Genomic DNA, 15303 nt, shown 5'->3' on the forward strand with positions numbered 1-15303 from the left:
ATATATATATATATGTATATATAAAGATTACCAATAAAGCTGTAGAAAGTATATTTTCATTTTATTTCATTTCTGTGGTTCTTTATCTATATAGTATACTATATGTACATATGTATGTATATATACACACATATATATATAAGTTCCAGTGGTTATATATATATATACACATATGTTATTTCACATGATCCTGTCATGTGCAACATGTATGAACCTGGATGTCATTATATATATATACATATATATATGTATATATATAAAGAACCACAGACATTAGAAAGTAAAATAACTGAAATGAAAATTTTACAAGAGGAACACAACAGCGAATTTGAGGTATAAAAAAATGAGCAAATCTGAAGTTAATTTTTTTTTTTTTTGAGACGTAGTCTCGCCAGGCTGGAGTGCAGTGGTGCGATCTCGGCTCACTGCAAGCTCCGCCTCCCGGGTTCACGCCGTTCTCCTGCCTCAGCCTCCCGAGTAGCTGGGACTACAGGCGCCCGCCACCACACTCACCTAATTTTTTGTATTTTTAGTGGAGATGGGGTTTCACCGTGGTCTCGATCTCCTGACCTCGTGATCCACCCGCCTCGGCCTCCCAAAGTGCTGGGATTACAGGCGTGAGCCACCATGCCCGGCCTGAAGTTAGGTTATTTGATATTATTTAGTCTCAGAAGTGGAAAGAAAAAATAATTAAGAAAAATGGGTAGAGCCTCAGGGGCTTGTGAGATACCATCAAGGGTATCAGCATATGCGTAACTGAAACCCCAGAAAAAGAGTGGAAAGAAAAAGGGACAGAAAGAGTATTAGAAGAACAAATAGCCAAAAATTTCCCAAGTGTGATGAAAACTTTAATATAAACATTTAAGAAATTCAAAGAACTCCAAGTATGATGATCTCAAAGAGATTAATGCCTAGACACACTGTACTCAAATTCTAAAAAGTCAGGAAAAGGGTATCTTGAAAGCAGCATGAAAGAAATGACACATATACAATTCCCAATAATATTTGAGCTTATTTTTGTATAGGGTGTAAACCAAGGACCTAATTCTATTCTTCTGTATGTGTATATCGAGTTTTGCCAATGCCATATATTGAAGAGACTGTCCTTTTCCTATGATGTATTTTTGGCATCTTTGTCAAAAATCAATTGATGGCTAGGTGTTGGTGGCTCATTCCTGTAATCCCAGCACTTTGGGAGGCTGAGGTGGGAGAATTGCTGGAGGCCAGGTGTTTGAACCAGCATAGGCCACGTGATGAGGTCCCATCTCTACACACACACAAAAAATTTAGTTGGGTCTTGTGCTGTGGGCCTGTAGTTGTAGCTACTGGTGAGGCTGAGGCAGGAGAATCACTTGAGCCCAGGGATTCAAGCCTGCAGTGAATAAAGAAAATGTCATATGTATACACGATAGAGTACTATCAGCTATGGAAAAAAAAAAATGAAATCTTCTCATGTGCAACAACATGCATGAACCTGGGTGTCATTATGTTAAGTGAAATAAGCCAGGCACAGAGAGACAAACATATGTTCTCACCTATTCCCGAGATCTAAACATCGAAACATTTGAACTCATGGGGATAGAGAGTGGAAGGATGGCTTTCGGAGGCCGATAAGGTTAGTCCGTGGGAAGGAGGGTAGGGCAGGGGAGGGTGTTTTTCCTTCTTTTTTTTCCTTAATCAGGCTAAATGTTTGCCAACTGTTTTGTTTTTTTTTTAACTTCAAATAACCAACTTTTTGTTTCATTGATCTTTTGTATTCTTTAAAAAATTTCAATTTCATTTATTTCTGCTCTGATCTTTATTATTTCTTTTCTTCTACTAATTTGGGGTTTCGTTCTTTCTTTCCTAGTTCTTTAAGATGCATTGTTAGAATGTCTATTTGAAGTTTTTCCTCTTTTTTAAGGTTGGTAGTTATAGCTATGAACTTCCCTCTCAGTACTGCTTTTGCTATATCCCTCAAGTTTGGTGTGTTTTATTTCTATTATAGTTTGTTTCAAGAAATTTTTCAATTTCCTTTTCAATTTTTTTATTGACCAACTGGACATTCAGGAGCATATTATTTAATTTCCATGTGTTCATATAATTTCCAAGATTCATATTTTTATTGATGTCTAGTTTTATCTATTGTGGTCAGAGAAGATGCTTGATATTATTTCAATATTTTGAATGTTTTAAGCCTTGTTTTTTGACCTAACATATGGTCTACTGTTGAGAATGATCCATGTGCTGAGGAAAAGAATGTGTATTTTGCAGTCATTGGGTGAAATGTCTTATAAATATTTATTAGATTCGTTTGGTCTAGACTGCAGGATTAAGTCTGATTTTTTTTGTTGATTCTCTCTCTGGAATACCTGTCCACTGCTGAAAGAGCAGTGTTGAAAACTAATGAGAAAGTTTTTAAAATAGCCATTTCTACCTAATATGTTGAATATTTTTATTTTAATTTTTGTCTTTTGGAGAAAATGGTGGTGTTTTTAGAGGCTAGCAAGAAGAATTATTGTTGTAATGTAAATTTCAGGCCAAGGAAGTGGGGAAATCTGTTCCAATAGAAGGCTATGAAGGAATATTTGAAACTTTGAACATATATCAAGGTATGATAAACCCTTCAGAGGCAGCCTGTGGAATTTTATATGAAAGATGTTCGAGAACTTTCTTATTTGATAAATAGACTAATTTAACTGTCTTGCTAAATTTCTTTTTTTTTTTTTTTTTTGAGACGGAGTCTCGCTCTGTCGCCTGGGCTGGAGTGCAGTGGCGCAGTCTCGGCTCACTGCAAGCTCCGCCTCCCGGGTTCACGCCATTCTCCTGCCTCAGCCTCTCCTGTAGCTGGGACTACAGGCGCCCGCCACCACGCCCGGCTAATTTTTTTTTTTTTTTGTATTTTTAGTAGAGACGGGGTTTCACTGTGGTCTCGATCTCCTGACCTCGTGATCCGCCCGCCTCGGCCTCCCAAAGTGCTGGGATTACAAGCGTGAGCCACCGCGCCCGGCCATCTGTCTTGCTAAATTTCTGAAGCCATTACTTTTTTTGTCATTTTGAGTTAATTGAAATTAATAGGATATTGATATTTTATAAAGTAAATTAGTATTTGTCTTAATGATATCTTGATAATACATCAACACTTAGAGAAGTGGTAGAGACTGAGACATTATATAGACTGAGATACCATTGAGTTGAACACTGATATATTTTATTGTCTCCCAGTGTCCACTTTTGTAAACTAGCTCTGAAGTTTATCTACAATAAAATTAATGTGGGTCTTCTGAGCCACTTACTCTGTTATGGGTCTATATATTATATTGTATATAGTATATATTCCATCCCTTTGCAACTAGCAGGTAGATTACTTTGTTAAGGATATAAAATATCATGAATGTAGAAAGTTTTCATAATTTATATTTTAAGAATGGTGGAATCTTTTTTTAAAACACAAATTTGAATACAAAATTAGAATAAAAATAGTAATATAGGAAAATATTATATAATATAGTGAATATTGTCATTGCTATATGTCTTTTTGGTGAATAATTTTTTAGTATGTGATGTTCCAAGAGAAAAATTATTTAATCTCACCTACAACTAATCAATGAAAACTGTGTCAGTGTTAATGGAGAAATTTCTTCTTCTACTGTGAGGGATTTTTAAGCCAGCTGTCAAAACAAGAATTATATGTATTGTTTATTGAAAGAGAGTTGTTTTCTTCCTTCCTAGAAGGTCTATCCTCTTTATGCAAACTTGTATTATTTGAGTGCATGCTCTAATTCTATCAACCTATATTATGTTTCTGAGCTAGTCTTTGAATCATGGATTACTTTTGTTTGAGAATGTTTGGAAAGATTGCTACCATACAATAAAAAAGTAAAATTCATAAATGCCATCCTCCACTCTGTATTATCCTACTACATAGCTATAAAATTAAAAACCCATGAAGTTTCAAAATATAAATATGAGGCCAAACCATTTCAAAAGAAAGAATTAAGAAAGAAATTCATTTACAAAACAACCACCAAATATATCTGTTCACAGTGTTTATCTCCGGTGACATTCCTTTCTGGTTAGAGTACTTTAAGATAGCAAGAAATGTAGGATGTTACAACATCAGGAACAAATATTTTTTTTTTTTACCTTTAGCAATTTATTGATATTTATTCAGCTGAAACAGAAGTTTGGAAATCAATGTTTGGTAGTTATCTGCAGCTAGACTATAGCAACAACTTGTAGAAAGCAAAGTCCATAGACACCGAGATATTTGATAAGAGCTACTAAAAATGCTTTTTTCCATCACTGTCCTACGCAGTTTTTATTAATCAATTATATTTTCTTTCTGGTTTTCATTAATTAGAAATCAATTTTATGTCATTGGAGGAATTCCCCATGAATCTGACAAGTCATGCATATTAGTATTATGATTACTTTAAATACACACACACACACACACACACACACACACACACACAAAGAAACCTTTTGTGTTCTAAGTACTTTTTGACCTTGATGCATCCTTGCAAGGTAGAGAACTGTCTCTAATATGCTCATGCCATAATGGAAACACCTTAAACACTATGAAGCTCTATTCTGAGCTACAGCACTGTTTCTCCTAACTCATATAATAAAATGAAATATATTAGAAGTTAAATACATTTTTAAAACTATACAAAGGAAAGATATGGCCAGGAATATCTGAGTCCCCTAAACCTATACTTTTGACTCCTAGTTCCTAGGTCATTTTCATACACAGAGGATGTAAATACCCACCCACCACCCTCACACAAGATCTTAAATAGGGAAAAGCACATCTATTATTTCCTTAGTCCTTTGCTCAGGCAAAGATAACTTTTAGAAAAAACAGTGCTGTAGATAGAAGATATTACTAAGCATTTATTGTGTGCTAGCCTCCTGAGGCTATTTGAATATTACTTCATGTGTAATGTGGGGATAATGTACTTGATTGCCTATGAACAGTATTTTGATTAATTAACTGCAGTTATTCAATTAAATGAACACTTAATAGGAGGTTTATCATAAAAATTACAGTTCTGGGCAGCACTGAAGATTCAGCTAGGATGAGCACACAGCATAGTGGGGATCATAGTTCTTATTAAGACTCTTGAAGTATTATCAGGAAAAATCTCAGGTAGCCCCTAACTGCACATTCCCATCATGCTTTGGCTAAAGCATAAGAGAGATTCAGTGTCTGTCCTGCAGCCAGGTTATGCAAAACCACTCTGATTTTAACTGACCAATTTCTTCCTTTTAGCATTTAGTTTTCCTGAATTTCTTTGTATGTGTAAGGCAAGATTGCCTAATTTATCTTTAGTTATGCTTTTACTTTTTAAAATGACTATGATGTGAAATATCTTAATATTCCATGACAGAATATAGCAAATTATTTATCTTTTATTAACTGATAGGAGCATATGCCTCCAAGATATTACACATTAGTGTCACTTTGTATATAGAAGAGGAACTCTTTAATGCATGATTGTTTCCTATTGACTAACACAGAGCCCGGCACTTTATAGATAACAACATCGATTAGCAATGAATGCAAGAATAAATAAATGAATAAGAGAACAAGCAAATGAATGAGTAAATGTCAGCGTTAATGAGAAAACTCCAGCTCAAATGACAAATGCGAAAGAGGTCATAATGAAAAAAAGTATACTGGAAATAGGACAGGATGCTAATTTTGCTACCCACCTGTTTTCGTATGAGGGTCAACTTATACATTAACAAATCTGTGTTCATATTTCTTTTATTTGAAAGGTATTGAATCCAAATGTTGAGAGACTTGAGCAAACATGAATGAATAGTGTTACACAGGATATGAGATAAGAACAGTTAAAAATGACGATTATTTCCTTAAGATCCACATAATCTAAAACTTCAACGAGATTATTTTTTTGTATTCATCTCCAGATATCCTGATGATGATTAGTCACCTCCAGTATTCCACTGGTAACTGAAACAAACAAACTGAAAGGTTGAGTTTGCCAAAAGCAGGTCTCGAAACAAGGATTCGTGTGGACATATTAACAACTGACTTCTGGAAACACTAGTCGTGTGTCTAGAGAAAGCAAGTACTAGGAAGGGATGGAGGCTAAGAAAGGGTGAAGTATCAAGCAAAATATGATAAGGAGTAATTTTGGCTCAATCCTGCAGGGAAGCTCCAGGGCTAGCACAGGCCACATCGGAGTTGCCCTGCGCAGGAGCAGAAGATCTGGAGCATTTCTCCTCCTGTCCCTTTTGAGTGCCGCCTCAGAAACAAATGTAAGTTCCCAGGCAATGTCCCCACCCATGAGTGCCAGCAGGCAGGATATCACAACCTGAGGGAAGGCTTCTAGAAAGAGACAGGTGTTGACTGTTGGGTGTCAATGTGTTAAAAATGTAAAGGCATCCAATGGTGATATGGGCCCAAGCATTGAAACAAAATGTTTGCTAGATGGCTCAGTCCAAATATCTTTAGGCCATTTTCAATTTAATGTTTCTTCTTATAAAACTTATACTAAGAAGTAGTCATTTATTGTAAGCGATGAAAAACTGTAAAGATTGAATTGACAAAAAATGGAAAACATCAGCCAAAGTCATTATTTTATTAGAGTGTTGCAAGAAATGTGAAAATGGTCACTATTTCCCCATCACAAACAGGATTTTGTTTGCCATTTTCTTAGAAAGGCTTCAGTGTCCACTATGATCTAGCACCTACGTGACAAACTGGTTTCTTTTCTGAACTTCCCCCATTCAGTGTGGAATGATGAATCAAGAATCCCCGTGATCCTTCAGGTCTTCATGTTTTACACAAGTTGTCTCCTTCCCTGTAATGGTCTCACCTCCTCCTGGCTGACTCGTGCGCTATCCTAGTTATAGTTCAGCAGGCTGTTCAGAAAAAGTGGCGTGTGAATACGACTCTGACCCCTCCGTTCCTGCACTCCCCATGCACACCAGAATTAATCCTTTCATAATCTAGTTAAATTTTTATTTCTTAACACTTTTGTTTTTGCATTTATTACACTAGAGCAAAGGTTCTCACCTGGGGTGATTTGCCACTAAGGGACATTTGCTAAAGTTTGAAGAAATCTTTGCTTCTGATCATTTAGAGGGGATGTGTGTAGATATTAGGATTCAATGGATAGATGCCGGGGATGCAGCTAAACATCCTACAGTGCACAAGGCAGACCCTACAACAAAGCATTATTTGGTCCCAAATTTCAATAGTGCTGAGGTTGAGAAATCCTGCCTTAAAATGACTTTATTTATTTATTTATTTATTTATTTTTAATATGTGTCTCTATTATACTTTAGGCTTCTTTAGGAAGAGTGTTATGACTTACTCACCTTTGAGTGCTTACTACTGAGTACACTTTGTGGAATGTGATAGCCATGTTATAAAAGTTTAGTGTAATTAATCACATTGATGCTAACACCTGGGAAAATTAGTGGGGGAAATATGTGCTGACATATTTAACTCTAAAACAATCACTTTTTTTTGTCCTAGTTTTTGGTTTCAAACTAGTTTTTGGAAGCAAGAAGTCCCAGACCAAGGTGTCAGGAGATTCAGTGTCTCGTTCATAATAGGTGCCTCTAGCTGTGTCCTCACATGGTGGAAGGAGCAAGGCAATTTTCTGGGTCCTCTTTTACAAAAACACTAATCCCATTGAGGAGGACACCTCCCTCAAGATTTACTCACCTTCCAAAGGTCTACCTCTTAGAACCATTGTATTGGGAATTAGGTTTCAGTATACAAATTTGGGGGACAAACATTCACACCAAAGCAGTGGCTTTCACAGTGAGTTAAAATGAGTCCCCAAAATGTGTCATCTATATAATTGCTTTATATTCAAGGAGAAAGCAAACAATTCTTTGACAAATTTATTAAAGGTCCAACTGTACAAATTCTATAATACTTTTTAAAGCTTTTTCTGAATTTAAGATTCCTTCAGGATTCTGTTATGAAATTTATACTAAGAGGCAGTCATTTATTATAAGAGATGGAAAACTGCAGATTGAATTGACAAAAATAGAAAACATCAGCCAAAACTATTTTATTGGAGCACTTCAAGATTGTAACCTAGTCCCAGTTTATACACAACACACAAACATAATCACTCACTCACACACCATATATACATATGCAATTATTTTAAATAAATATACATTTGGCAGGAGAATTAATATAGACAGCAGAGCATGGTGGCTCAAGCTTGAAATCCCAGCACTTTTGAGAAGCTGAGGTGGGAGGATCCCTTGAGCCCAGGAGGTCAAGACCAGCCTGGGCAGCATGACAAAATCTCTTATCAACAGAAAAATACAATTTTTTTTTTTCTGTGCTTCCATATACATGCATCTGTGTTTCCAGATACTTAGGAGGTTGAGGCGAGAGGATCCTCTGAGCCCAGGAGGTCTGCAGTGAGCTGTGATTGTACTATCACACTCCAGCCTGGGGGACAAAGTGAGACACTAAAAAAAAAAAAAAAAAAAAAAAAAAAATTAATGTAGATAATGAGCATAGTGTTAGACAAATCAAAGGTTACAATGTAAGTGTATTAAAGACCATTTTAAGCATTTTAAGAATTAATTTACTAACAACTTCTTTAGCTTCTGAATTTCTCTCCACTATAAGAAAGGGAAAAACAGCAGTGAATCAGTCCTAATTGTTTTTGTTTGTTTGTTTTTGTTTCCCTCAGTGTGAGAACTATCACAGAAACTGTTTATTATTATGCTGTATTCAAATTTGGGATCTGCTATGGTTTGGATGTGTCCCCCAAAGTTCATGTGTTGGAAACACAGTCCCCAATGCAACAGTGTGGGAGGTGGGATCTCTAACAGATGACTAGGGCATGGTAGTTCTGCCTCGTGAATGAACGAATGCCGTTATGGGAATAGGTTCCTGATAAGAAGATGAGTTTGGCCTCTCTGTCTCTGGCATGCTCTGTTGTCCTTCTGCCTTGTGCCATAGATGACACAGCAAGAAGACCCTGGCTCAATATGAGCCCCCTGACTGGATTTCTTAGTCTCCAGAAGTATGAGAAATAAATCTCTTTTCAATATAAATTACCTAGTCTCAGGTATTCTGTTATCACAGCACAAAACAAACTAAACAAACTAAGACAGGACCACATTTTTAAATCTAGGGCACTTACTGTTGTGATGCAAAGTGACTTCATTCTAGCCTGACAAAGGTGAGTTCAGTGGATGGCAGCAAACACAATTATTGAGTAGATCAGAGAAAAATTTCACAATTTTCTCAGCCCTTAATTGCTTTAATATTTAAATCCTGGCCTTCTGGAAAGTCTCAGGTGGTGAAATCAATATTCATATTAAAATGCAAATGGGCAATTAAATAATTAAAGTTATTTAAATAATGTATATTCTTTATTTTCATACTTGCTTGAATATATATTGTAAAGGCGAGTTAATTTATGCTAAAAAATTACAAGACTTCTGAAAAATGTTCTCACTCAAACGTTAATCATTTCTTTCTCCACCTGTTCTTGTTTGGACCCTTTATCATTTTCCCTTTTTTAAAACAACAAAATCATTCTTTGTAAATAACCAGTTGGAATAAAATTAATTATACAATTTTTAATTGAAAATTTACAAAAATTATGAAAATATGCAATTAAGGCAAAACATATATATATATATGTCCACAATAAGAAAGACCAGTAATACGAGCAGTTACATGCATATATCATGTTAATATAATAGTTTGAATTGTAGTATATGCAATAAACATCTAATCAAATCCTCTATAATTTATTAGAACCATCTCAAAATCGTGGCGTATAAAATATTGTTGCATTTGGATCAGTGAGATATTTAGATTCTCCACTAATAAAATATAATGAAGAATTTTGCTCACAATAAGGTAGCTGAGAATTTTTATTTTAAACAATAATTTGTATGCATGCAAACAAATACACACACAGGTAACATGCTTATGGTATGAAAAAGGAAGCGCAAGTCTTCCTTCTTACAGTGGTTTGCTGTTGAGTTTTCTCTAAAATACATTTATATCTTTTAAAAAATAACTGTAAAAATACATACACAACTCTATTATGTTCTTTAAAATAAATAGTTATCTTTATTTCCCAGAACTTGTGCCACAGCAAATACAGCAAAAACTACTCAGCACGTTACAGGAGTGGTGAGCTGTCTATCTTCTTCCACAGGGAAGACACTGACTTTATTTTTTTATTTTATTTTTTATTTTAGTATCTGCCAATTCACGAAAGTGAGTTATATATTCCTTTCATTCTCCCATGAGCCAAAGGATAAGAATAGCATCCTAGGTGTCACTGATCAACCACACACGCTGGCTGTGCAACTGTGCTTGGAAGGGGATGTTACCTGCCTGGTGACTTAAGCAACTACCTCTGCCTTTTAATGAACATTCATGAAAAAAATGCAAAGAGGTAGTAGCCAAATTTGTGTTCGCTAGATACATAATCAATCACAACTACACAGCTGGAAGAAGTAGTGACAGAGATGGGGGCCAGGAATCCACTCAGCTTTTTGTCCTGTTTAAAATATATTTTAAGGATTGGCCCAATTGACAGTGTCGGAGAAGGCATCACCTTGAGGGCCAGTTGTGGGGTCACTACAGCACCGTTATGAGAACATCCATCTAGCCTTCATTGTGAATGGTTTTAAGAAATTTGGAAGGCCGAAACAGGCGGATCAGTTGAGGCCAGGAGTTTGAGACCAGCCTGGCTAACATGGTGAAACCCCGTATTTACTAAAAATATTAAAAAAATTAGCCAGGTGTGGTCGCGGGCACCTGTAATCCCAGTTACTTGGGAGGCTGAGGCAGTAGAGTCACTTGAACCCAGGAGGCAGAGGTTGTAGTGAGCCGAGACCGCCTGGGCAACAAGAATGAAACTCAGTCTCAAAAAAAAAAAAAAATGAAATTTGTATATAGGGGATGGAAATGCTTATAGCTTTACTGAAAATCCTTTCATTTGAAATTAAAATTATTTAGTAAATAATGGCTTGATATTTGGGGCAGGGTTTGAAGGGGAGGTAATTAAAAGCCTGTTGATTATGCAGAAAGGTGCTGTTAGTGACAATAGAATGCCTTTATTTTGTACATCATTCAAAATATTGGACATCTGACATTTTCAACCAAAACTTCAATTATATACTGTGGTTTTTTATTTGTTGCAATACATTAACATTTCAGAGCTACATTGGGTTAAAAAGCAGGGATTTCTAAGTCAGTATGTACATGTGCATTTCACATAAAAAGCTGTTAATGGTATGCAGAGTGTTATATACTAACTGGACTTTTCCACATCTGTATGTTATATGTATTTTGTGGTATTGAAATTAAAGAAAGTTTAGCATGTCAAACATGCATTTAATGCTTATTTTTAAACAAATTTATGACAATTAAAATATTTGGAAACAAGGGTATCACGTTTTAATTTTTAGAGAACTTTTTACTCTACTGGTCATTAAGATGCTTTGTATAATGCCAAACCATACCTGGATAAGTTGAGTAAATATCAAATAGATCTTTTAAAAAAGAATTGTCACTTTTTTGGTGGAAATGCAATTCTGAATTAGGAAGACAGACAGAACCCAGATTCCTCCTCCATGTTGAATTTTAAATAGTTGTTATCTGTTGATAAAAAGTTATCCAAAGGAAAAAAGTTTCTTTACTCTGATTAATGCAGTGACATTTTAACTAAGTAAATTATAAGTAAACTAAACTAAATAATTTATTTTTTAAAGATTTTAATGGCACGTGCACACACACACACACACACACACAAAACATAGCTATAAAACTTCAATTTTGTATACAAAACTAACCAGGCACCTGGGGTCTACCCTTAGGGAAAAACAGGGCTTCTCTCTGCTTCTTGCCTGCCCTCTTGCCAATATTCTACTCTCCAGATCCCCAGGCACGGGACTGAGTTCTAATAATAATGTTTTGGTTTTAAGAAGGTCTCTTCTGGAGTTTTTTATAAAAAGTGTGTTTCTGAGCTTAGGTGGAGATGCTTGTCTACTTTTCATATCTTTTCTTCCATGAACTGGTGCTAAGATTCTGTAAGGGAAATATGGCTGCATCCAATTTTGGGCCATTCTAAAAAAAAAAAATTCCAGTAGGTGAAAATTTTAGAAGCAGACAGAGCTGGGTATATGACAGCTTATCTATTCACATGTTTAAAGTAACCCTGGACAAGTTACCAATATTCCTCATAGCACACTGTTGACATTATACTTTGACTAAACTGTCTGGCACAAAGAAGGCTCATAATTAATTTTCTTTCTTCCCATCGAATCCTTTTCTTCCCTTTTTTCTCTGAATGAGAAATGCTACCAATACATAGTTGAGGAACGTTGAGTTACAAAGCTTTCTTTCTCTTATTAGGTCCTCTTTCCCTTTCAGTGGGTGATCGTAGTGTCTACTCATTTTCCTATTTCTTTCGTTTCCTTCTATCATGTTTTTCATGATGCAAGTTAGACCTTATCACTATTTTCCAGAAAGTTCCTCTGACAACATTTGTTGCATTTTAAACAATTACCATATAGACACTTGGAACAAATCTGTTTGTAAATCAGTGATTTCCTTCTTTTGCCTGTTTTCTGATACATGTTACCTGGTAGAAGAAAGGAGAAATCACTGTATAAAATATTTTTCTATCAAGATTAGAAATGGAGTAATTAAATGTCTCTTTCTATTATTGTACACAACATAATATGAGAACACACAAAAAGCCAAAGATGACACTATTCTAGTCAATAACAAAGAAAGGGAAGGAATGGATGAAGAATGTCATTATTCTCAGGAGTATACAATTGCGTGTGCTTCTATGGTGATAGCACCCTTCCCCTTCATTCCAAATTGCATTGTCTCCTTTGTATAGTAAGAATAGAGAGGCTATATCCTACCATGAGTCATTTTTCCCCTATAACAAAAAGAGATTCTTTCTATTCAAGGGGCACTCAGGGCTCATGGCATGCCATGAGGTACAGCAGTGGGTAATTAGCTTCTCTTTCTCATTCAGCTATCCTAGTGTCTACTTCCTCAGTTCATCCTTTCATTCTTACACCATAATAGAGGTGCTACACATAATTATATTTTTTATAAATAAACATTTATGAAGATCACTACCTAAAATTAAATCTAAACTAGAGTTAAATAAAGTCACCAGATACCTCTTACTTTTGCAGATTTGTTTTTAAAGGAAAAGCTATATATGTATGTAAGTTTCAATTTTGAGTCAGTTCACAAGAATGCCCATGTAATTTGGAAATACCTTGTACAATTGTTTTCCTCCTCTTCTACTTCTTGTGTAGAATTGGACAACTGAAACTTGAAGAGTATCTACCATGTTGTAAAGATCATGCAAGCATATAATAAGAGCAAGCCTGAATCCAGATCAGAGTTCCACAATTAAAAGAGATGAATTGGTACTGATAATTTCTTTACTTACCTAACTTTAGTTGTATAGCTACCTATGACCCTGAGGTGAAACACACTCATTTCTTCCCCTGCTTATATTGTAGCCATTGCTCTTTGCCAAGCTTCCTGCTTTTTGGAAATCCGACATCAGGCAAGCTCTCTAAATGTGTTTAGCTATACCACGTACCAGAAGGAAAAATAAGGTATATATGATATTAAATTATTTGCTAAATATTTTTAAGTAGTCTGATATCTAGTGAGTTTGCAAACAAGTACACAATGGTAGACAGAAGCTGGGCCTCTAGTACTCAAGATTGAGTGAAAATGCAATAAAATAGCTTGGACTTTGACAAAAATACATCTCCACTGATTAAAATGTTGCAGATATTAATACTCAGCAGTTTCAGATGATCTAATCAAGACCAGCATATTGAAATGAACATATTTACTCACATATAAGAAATTAAGATCTTAATAATTATTTGTTGGAATGAAAGATGGAAGAATATCAGAAATTTAAAAATTAAACTGCTTATAGCCTGCATAGAAAAAAAGACAAAGAAAAATTCACTTATCAAGTAAGTAATAAAGTTGATAACCTCTGTGGGAAACTGGGCACTGCCCGTTATAGGAACCTAAGAGGAGGAGGGCACTTACCAACTGGTCAAGATGTGAATGATCTTTACCTTCCAGTTGATTCTTATGCCAAAATGGCTAAGTTGTCCATAGGTGTGCCAAATACTGCTGTCACAGAAGGTCTGTGGCAACAAGTGAAAGATAATACATTGCAGCTGAGATGAGCTGCCCTCAGTTTAATCCTTTGCCTCGAGGAGTAGTATTTGCTGGAATTCAGAGTTCAAAAAGGATTTATAATAGAGCATACAATATCCACACCCCACACCATTCAGAACATTTATAACCTACAAAAAGTCTAACCCATCACACAGCCATAAAATTGGTGGCCAGTTGAAATCCGTAGTCCGTGGAAGTAGGACTTCTAATCCACCACACCATGGTGTATACTTAAAGTTTGAGAACAACACATTTCACAGATACATCTCTAGGATTGATGGTGATGGAGCCAAAACCGACCTCACTGGTACTCAGACCCACATTCTAGCTATTGCGGATATAGGACTCCTGTATTCACTGGGGTATAATATATATACTGTGTTCTGCAGGGTGTTATGCCTGAGCTATCATCTTAACAAAGAATTTAATATGTCATCTAAATGGACACTTCAAATTGACATGGTTTAACAGGACCAATAAATCCTATGATCTTGACCCAAATGTTGCATCTCTTTTAATGTAAAATGTGTCCCTTGATTTTAGATAATATTATGTGGGATCTCTTTTGGCAAATCAGATATTTTGTTAGTATACGGATAGTGGTTATTTCAGGCTCATTTTATAAAAACTGGTCTGGCTAAGAAGAGAAGGTAGCTTACTTGCACTAGAAGAATTCTACCTTTCTCTTTTAGTCATTGCTCCTTGGTGATGATGGATGCTGTCTGGTCTTCATGAAAATGAGAAACAAAGATCACCATTCTTTTTTCCCTGTCTCATATATCCATACTACTTTTCCACTTCCCAAACTCCCTTGGCTCCAATTCTCTAAACTTTCTTCTCCAATGTTCTTGACTAAATATCTGAGCTACTTGTTGAGGAATTCGTCTATATCTTTACTTCAGGCATCTCTCCATATAAGGTGAATGACTAAGTATACTACTAACTGCTCCATTCAGTGGGAAGATTTCTCTTGATTATTGCCTTGAAGGCTGTCCTTGATAGGCCTATTGTGTAGCAAAATAAATATAATGCACAGTCACTGTAGTGCAGCATGGTAACCTGATAAATTTGTGAACAAGGCTATTATTCTCTTCTGC

At 35.6% G+C, this 15303-nt stretch overlaps 1 long non-coding RNA gene across 1 annotated transcript in view; it reads left to right on the top strand.

Annotated features, from left to right (window-relative positions):
• LOC129492102 (uncharacterized) overlaps nucleotides 1-13618 on the top strand; it is a 126552-nt gene extending 112934 nt beyond the window's left edge. The window contains exons 4-5 of the long non-coding RNA XR_008660729.2: nucleotides 13309-13422; nucleotides 13519-13618. This is a non-coding gene — a long non-coding RNA (uncharacterized lncRNA). The remainder of the gene's footprint in view (nucleotides 1-13308; nucleotides 13423-13518) is intronic.
• The last annotated feature ends 1685 nt before the right edge of the window (nucleotides 13619-15303 follow it).

The sequence above is a fragment of the Symphalangus syndactylus genome, chromosome 1 (genome assembly GCF_028878055.3).
Source record: "Symphalangus syndactylus isolate Jambi chromosome 1, NHGRI_mSymSyn1-v2.1_pri, whole genome shotgun sequence".
NCBI classification, from domain to species: Eukaryota; Metazoa; Chordata; class Mammalia; order Primates; family Hylobatidae; genus Symphalangus; species Symphalangus syndactylus.